The 8,005-nt window shown below is 46.1% G+C and overlaps 1 long non-coding RNA gene across 15 annotated transcripts; it reads left to right on the top strand.

Annotated features, from left to right (window-relative positions):
• Window positions 1–529: 529 nt before the first annotated feature.
• On the top strand, window positions 530–5,767 carry LOC123046494 (uncharacterized). 15 transcript variants are annotated; one of them, XR_006422381.1, is made up of 8 exons: window positions 1,250–3,085; window positions 3,195–3,283; window positions 3,375–3,412; window positions 3,494–3,581; window positions 3,663–3,753; window positions 4,263–4,326; window positions 4,470–4,516; window positions 4,944–5,767. It is a non-coding gene; the product is annotated as an uncharacterized lncRNA (long non-coding RNA). The 15 variants fall into 15 exon arrangements; XR_006422380.1 differs by lacking the exons at window positions 1,250–3,085; window positions 3,195–3,283 and adding an exon at window positions 530–1,184; XR_006422372.1 differs by lacking the exon at window positions 3,663–3,753 and having other exon boundaries at window positions 1,253–3,085; window positions 5,440–5,767.
• The last annotated feature ends 2,238 nt before the right edge of the window (window positions 5,768–8,005 follow it).

Here is an 8,005-nt window from a genome sequence, read left to right as displayed (position 1 = left end):
TGGCTGTGTACGTGCCATCGGGTGAAAATGCCAGCGAATTGTATCAGATTGTTCTGCCTCGAGGACAATGCTGTCAAGGTGGCCGGTGAGATCGGTCAGCTCTGGCAGCATGTCCTCGGTTAGCCTTGTAGCTAGATCCTTAAACCATCTATCATCTTGCAGGGCCTCCCGCACCTGCGATTTTTCCGGGCGCACTACACCACGACAAAACTTTAAGGGCAATCAACTGCCGGGAAAGATTGACAATCCGGGGCACAAAACTGCCGGAAAAACTTTATCTGCCGGGCAAAATTTGATAGGGCATGCTGTCTGCCGGCAATAATAAGCCTAGAAGGGCAAGTCATCTGCCGGCAATTTAGGGGCAGCACGTCTGTCCCAAAAACTAAACAAGGGCGGATGCACCGCCGGTAAGTACGTTGGCGGGGATGAAAAGTTTCGTGCCTAAAAAGCCCGCGAGGATGGCGCGGGAAGCGAAACACGATAGAAGTCCCTGGAAGCGGTTCCGTTCCACGCGGTCTAAATCTTTTCCCCGTCCCCACATACCCCGCACCTTCTTCCTTCCCTCAGCCGGCGCACTCACCATCAATCCCCCATCGCCATCTCGAAAAAAAAAAAAAACCCCATCGCCGCACACCTTCTCTCGTCGCTCGTCCTCTTCCCCGATCTGGATCTGGAGGGAGACCGTCTCGCCGCCGCCCCACCTTCCCTCTCCTCTACTCGTCGCTCCCCACCTCTCCTCCCTTCCTGCCTCTGTGAGCTCCGGCCTCTCCCCAGCCCGCGACGACCCTTACCCTCCCCAGCCGGCGACGACCACTCATCTCCGACGAGCCGCGGTGGCGTGCCCTCTCCTCCTGCTTGAGTCAGATCCAGACACCCCGGCCTCGCATCTGGCCTCCACCGCCCACCTGGATCCCTCCTCGCCGTAGGACACCACAAGCAGGCGGTGGTTCTCTGCATCCACGCGTGGAGGTCACGCTAGGACACCACCAACCCGAGGAGGAAGAGGTCCAGTTCCTCCCCCTGGTTGGCACCGCTTCCCTTTGGACTTCAGGCTGCTCGATGCTGGTTGCTGCCTCGGCCACCACCCGCTCTCAACCACGGCACCATCCTCTGTCTTGTGGCTCTGAGGAGGTGCCCCCCTGCGACTGCTGCCTCCTCCTAGTACTTGCCTCCTCTCCGATCCGGTGAGGCTGTGCTACTTCCCTTATGTTCCATCCCCCCCCCCCCTCCCCCCCCCCCCCCCCCCCCCCCCCCCCCCCCCCCCCCCCTCACTTTCTTATGTAATGCGTTGTCTTATGCATGATGGACTGATTCATGCCTAATTGCACATATTATTCAAGAACTTGTAGTTTTCGGAAGTTATATTTGACCACAGGCATGTACACACTGTTGGTATTTTGTTTGTAGTTTTTGTTAGTTGATGTATGCAGTGGTGGTCGTCATGTTAAGTAAATTCTAACACTGGTAGTCTAGAAATTTTGATCAAATTGGAATTTTCATATGCCTATTGAACATTAATAGTGATTTTAGCATGGCTGTTGTTCCCACTTTGTGTTAATATATAACTACTCTATGTATGAATGACAGGGATTTCTAGCACTCGTTGTGAAAAAAGAGGACTTTCATGAATGATTTTAGCCATTTGTTCTTATGAGATGGCACTTAGTGATGAAATGACACCATCCTATGAAAGTGCGGACTTAGTGGGAATTTTGGCACTTTCATGTATAGTCTGTCACCTTGTTAGCTAATACGAGCACTTAGTGGTCTGGCACTTTCATGTATGATCTGGAATCTTGTTGCTGAAACTTGCACTTTTTAATTGATATTATCTGAACCCCCTGACCCTCTCATGTATGCCCTTGGGCCTTCTGATCTGGTGAAGGATACACCATCGCTACCCACATACCGGTCATGATTTATGTGTATTACAGTATTACTGTTCATTGTTTGCTGATATGTTTGGTCCGCTGGGGATCCTGTCTATGTTAGCTCAGTGCAGAATTAGATGCTTCACATTTAAAGATTCTGGATATATCTTGTGCAACTAATATACTTACCTGTCATGAAAAATCCTTTTCTTACTTGCATTTCCTAGTTATTTTGTTGGATTTTTTCACTTATGTGTTATGTCGAATGCATCATAGATTCATGACCACCCTGTTTAAATGATGTTCTGGTAACTTTATTTGGTATTGAGCAAGAAACAGAGAAATTTAGGAAATGGATTCATTCTATCCTTTTGTTAACTTTATGTTCTTTACTTTTGAATATTTCGACTTATAGTATACAGTGTAAATATTGGTGATGTCAAGACCATATTTGTTAGCATAAAAATTAGAAAGATAATGTAAAAGATTATATGCAATTATGAATTTGGTAAATAGTGTAAACAGGATGGGGCCCAAAAGCGCTCGAGTACACGGGCGGGAGAAAAAAAATAGAAGCCACTAGAAGCCCACCGGCCACCGTGGCCACACGGAGATTTTCCTTCCCTTTCTCTGTAAAAAAAAATGGAATTTTCCTTCCTTATCCACACCGCCCCCTCAGCCGCAGCACTAGCATCGACGTCGCCGCCGCTAACCCTAGCAACACCGTCGCCGACTCACCCATCCACACCATCCCTCCCAGCGTGACCACCCCCATCCCCTTCATCACCCACGCCGTCGCCTCCATACCCCCCATCGACGCCTCAACCCAGCGCCGCCGCTGCTGCATCCTGTACTCACGCCGCCACCCAATCCCCATTGACGGCGCCCCACACCCGCACCTCCGACCGACGCCGCCGCCCATCCACACATCTACGCCGCAATCGCATCCCCCACGCAGCGCCGCCATCCCATCACCCGACGACAACGCCGCCCCATCCGATTCACCACCCACAACACTGTCCCAATCCGCAGCAGCGACGCCTCTCCATCCCCGCCCCCTGCTTCGCCTCGCACTGCATCACGGCCTGACGGGACGCCTCCACATCCCTGTCCCAAGATCTGTTATGTACTGTCCGTTGAAGTAGCAGCAACAGCATCAGAGTCCTAGATAGAGGCTGCCACTGAGCTCTGTTCTCCCTTCTTGGTCTTTATAGGTATGCATTTAGATCCTTGTTTTATTGTGCGGGCACACAAAGATTTTCTTGTTCTACCGAGGTAGTTCTGAGTTATGAGTCTAATAGATTCCTAGTTCATCCCTATCAGGTGCTATGTAGAGGAGTATATGATTTAGTTCCATTAATGATCTGGATGATGCATTGGACAAGTTTGTGGTTCGTCTTGATGGGGCTTTGGTCTGTAGCAATTTACTTGTATTTTCTATTTAGAGGACATGTGTTGTTGATTATACTTCATTCATGCTAATTATATTTTGATGCTTTGCAGGCTGACTAGCCTAAATTGAATTGGATGGATCATGCTAGGTACAACATTAACAGAACACACATTTGTCACTTTATATAATATTGTCAAAGGCTTATCTTTTGACGAACCAATAACTGCAGGCGCACAAATACGTATATCAAAGAGGTCAAACAATTCAGACAACTGGCAGCAAGAATCCTGCATGTGTTATCGGTGAAGACTGAAGAGGTACATTATTGCTATTGTTTCCTGCAATTCTTTAACCCATCTAAATATGTGTTGGCTGATGGAACAATAAATTGAATGTAGCACAAGAAGAATGGGTAGAGATGAAGCGTTTGTTATAACACACACAAGTAAAATCAGAATTCCTTCGAACAAGGCAGTGGCACAAAAAATTGTATGTACTAAATAGTACTCCCTTGGGTTAGCATTGCCATTTATAGTGAATCTTATTTCTGTGATTCCTCCTTGTAGAAAGAGCTGGAGGAGTTCCTTTCAGTTTATCTTCAGCTATGCTTAAGAGTTCGGTTTTTAGTGGGACTTGCTTGTGGTGTGGTAGCCAGGCTGTAGGTGTGCTGTTTGGTGGCTGGTAGTTAACTTCACAGTTTAGGATAGGATAGAAAACAGGGATAGCTTCTGATTTTTGATAATTGTGCAGAAATATTTTTAGCCTGTGCTCGACAAACCAAAGCATGATGTTTTCTATTCCAGTTAGCATATAGATTATTTAATTTACCATGTTGTACACAATTGGAAACATACATTTGTGACCATATAGGTAGGAACCTAAGATTCAAACTAAATAGCCTTATACTAAAAATCTACGAAACGCGGACACGGCTGAAACTACTGAATCGGCGTACTAATATGGCCGGACACGGTCTGGTACAAAATCTAATTTTGCAGGCTACTCTACCGCTAAGTCCACAAAGGGACTCGACCGCCAATGATGCTCCTACTCCTCAAGCAGGTAAGTTCTTGACCTCGATTTCTTGCTGTTCCTGTTGAGCTGCTGCTTGCTTGTTGCTTCCCCATGCACCCATGTTGTTGAGCTGCTGCTGCTTGCGCTGCTGTTGAAGTGTTGTGCTGATTGGCTATGCTGCTTGTTGTTAGGGAGCATGGAATCTGGGAGCCAAGTATCATTGGAGAATGGAGATTGGGTAAGCATCCTTCTCGATTGCTTCCATGCACTTTAACATATGTTGTTTATGAAACAGAACCAAAAACCAAAATTCAGAAAGCATATGTTGTTTTCCTCTGAAATATCCAAAGTAGCACCACAGAACCTAAGAAATGGGTTCTACAAGGGATCCATTCAAGTATTTGATGTATTTGACATGTGTTCAACATAAAAAACATGTATATAGGATGAATTTGTCTATAGTACAGAACAAAACATTTCGTATAGTTTCAGCCAAACATTTTAAACTTGTGGTGTTAAAACTAAGCTGAACAAATACTAGTAGCCATGCAAAAATGTTAGAATTCAAGTTTCCTATGGTAGACTATGTTTGGTTTGGTTCTTAAGCTTAATTCAAGTTTCAAATGTTAGCAAAATTCTTCGGTCTCTAATACTATGCTGCTTAGGTCTATTTTGCATGTAGCAATGACATGGGTCTCGTGGCAGTATTCTAATCGTTGAGCACTTGAAAAGGAGACTACAAATGGGCAGTATTCCGATCTCATCCCAGTTTCTCATTAATTTTTGTCTTCAACTTTGTATTACATGGCATCTTTTCATTTATTTTATATATATTTGTTGTATCTCCAAATGGCTGTCTTTGGAAAATGTCGTATCCTTTGTCCCTGTATCCGTATCGTCGTGTCTTTATCGTGTGCCTGTCTCCATATCCATGCTTTTTAGCTAAGAATTGTCATACTTTTGCTGTTCACCTACTCCAAATTGATGTTTGCTGAAGATGGAACTGGTAGTGAACTAACGAATGTAAAAAGTTCCTCGCATTTATTTAAACAGCTCAATTAGTTCAAAGATAGGATAATCATGGTGATTTGATATTTCCTATGGCTGATTACAAATGTATGATCTGATAGAAAGTTTGACATGGCTTCTTTTTATTTACAGGTCACAGTATAATGCTTTTGCATCCACAAGTTTCAAGGAGCGTGATCTCACTGTTCTGTGAGCTAAAAGGATCTTCTGCGGAATCTGTTTCTAATTGGATCCTGATCATATTTTGCACTTATCAATAATGTATTGCAAGACATGTGAACCCTGAATGGCATGCCTATGTATGTATGTAGACGTGATGTGGATCCTTGTGCTATTGGCTATGCTGTAATACTGCTTATCAACCTATATAGTATGTATGTTTTCATGTAGACATGATGGATTGCTGAGATACATTTATATAATGTCTAAGTGATGCAACTCTAATGATTGTGCATGTGTCTTGTATCTAATTACCGTGCATGTGTCTTATATGTATACACTACTTTTGGCACCAAATGGAGTGAATATATGTATATAAATGATTGATGTGAGGGATTTGCATGGGCTTGTTGTATACACTTAGCGGCAGATAAACTGCCGGGAAAAATCTATGTGCCGGGAATAGATCTAACTGCCGGCAAAGGTTCAAGGATGGACGTCAGCGTATCTGCCGGAGATACCTGTAACTGCTGGGAATAGTTTTCCCCAACATGACTTTCAAGGGCGGTTCGTAACTGCCGGCAAAAATCATTCCCGGCAGTTACACTGCCTCTATTGGCATGTTCTCGGCAGATATGGTGACCTGCTAATTTTTGTCATGGTGTAGTGGCGGCGATGGAGAATAGCCGCGCGCGATCCTCTTTGGTGTTGAACCATTGAGCCACCTGTCGTGTCAAAAGCGCGCTAGATTCCCACATCCTATCGTAATATTAGTTGCCATTGCAAACAGCTCATGGTCGATCTCGTCCCAGGGCAATTGTGAGCCAACCCAAGGCCTCTCAGGTGTCGTCCAGGCATACCCCAACCATCTCGGCCTTAGAGCTCGACCAAATTTGGTGAGGTCAAGCACACCCAGCCCGCCAAGCTCCTTTGGTCTGCTAAGAAGTGCCCAGCTCGCATGGCATTTGCCTGCAGTACAGTCCTGCTCGCGCAGCCCAAAGCCACGCCTGACAAATTTTGACCAAACGCTTCATAACCCAGACAGGAAGTCGGTGCACTGAAAGCATGTAAGTCGCTAATGTCGATAGTGCCGATTTGAGAAGGACTAGCCGTCCACTTTTGGCCATAAGGCCGCCTTTCCACACTGTCGTTTTGCCTCTGAACTTATCAATGAGTGGGTATAGATCAATCTTCCACAGAGTGAGCAGCGAGAGTGGCATCCCTAGGTAGGTTGCCGGGAATACTGCTAATGGAATCCCAAGTGGCCGTAAGATGTGTTGCAGATCATGCACTTGGCATCGAATTGGGAGTGCAATACTCTTTGACATGTTTGCAATCAGTCCAGTGACCTTGCCAAAAAGTGTCAAAATCAACTTGATCATATGGGCATCCCTAGCTAAGGGGTTAATGAAGAGGACGACATCGTCGGCATAAAAGGAGCAGCGGAGCAGAGCGTGTCTTCTGGGTAACTTGGAAAGCACTCCCTCGTTCGTGGCCATGTTCATCATTCTCTGGAGCAGATCCATACCAAGGATGAAAAGGAAGGGGGAGAGAGAGTCCCCCTGCCTCAACACCTTCTTGTGATTCACCGGCTCCGACATGGGCCCATTGATTAGGACACGCAAGGAGGCTGTTCGCAGCAACATCGTGATCCATTCTCGCCACCTTGCGCCAAAGTCTCTAGCACGAAGCATGTCAAGGATGTATGTCCAGGACACGGAGTCAAAAGCCTTGGCAATGTCAAGTTTGAGCAGGATTGAGGACTTCTTAGTCTTGTGGAAGAATCTCACAGTGTTCTGGACATGTAGGAAGTTTTCTTGGATGCATCTTTTCTTGATGAATGCACTTTGGCATTGGTCCACTAGTTCATTGAGCTTAGGTGCAACTCGGCTGGCCAGCAATTTTGAAAAGATCTTTATAATGCTGTGGATAAGTGATACCAGATGAAAATCTGCAAGTGCGTCAGCCCCTTGCTTATTTGGAATGAGCATGATGAGGGCCTTGTTAATCCTTGCTAGGCCACGACTGTCCATTTTGTGCAACTGATTGAGTGCTGCGTGTAGGTAAAAATTGATGATGTTCCAGCAGGCTTTGAAGAAGCCACCGGAGAAACCATCCGGGCCAGGGGCTTTGTTAAAGGGCATGTCGTCAATTGCCCTCTTGATCTCGTCTAGCGAGAACTCATCTTCCATGTCATGTAGATCAGCGTGATCTAGCTCTAGCTCATCCCAGTTAAACGTTGTCGTGGATTGTTGTGGCTGACCAAAGGTATTTGTGAAGTGGTCATGCGCAAGCTGCATCATGTCGTCTGCCGAGGAGACTGCCCCAGCCGGACCGTGCAATACGTGGACAGTGTTGCGTCGGTGGCACGCATTTGCTTTTCAATGAAAGAATTTGGTGTTTGCATCCCCAGCCTTGAGCCAAGTCACACGACTTCTCTGTCGGTGCTTGATTTTGAGCAAAATCGCCAGCCCCATCGTGCGGCTCTTCAGCCTCACACGTAGCTCTCGCTCATCAGTCGTGAGCAGGCATAGCTCCT

The sequence above is a fragment of the Triticum aestivum genome, chromosome 2B (assembly GCF_018294505.1).
Source record: "Triticum aestivum cultivar Chinese Spring chromosome 2B, IWGSC CS RefSeq v2.1, whole genome shotgun sequence".
Lineage (NCBI taxonomy): Eukaryota > Viridiplantae > Streptophyta > Magnoliopsida > Poales > Poaceae > Triticum > Triticum aestivum.
Note: the sequence above shows the minus strand (reverse complement) of the source record. Positions and strands in the feature narration are given on the sequence as shown.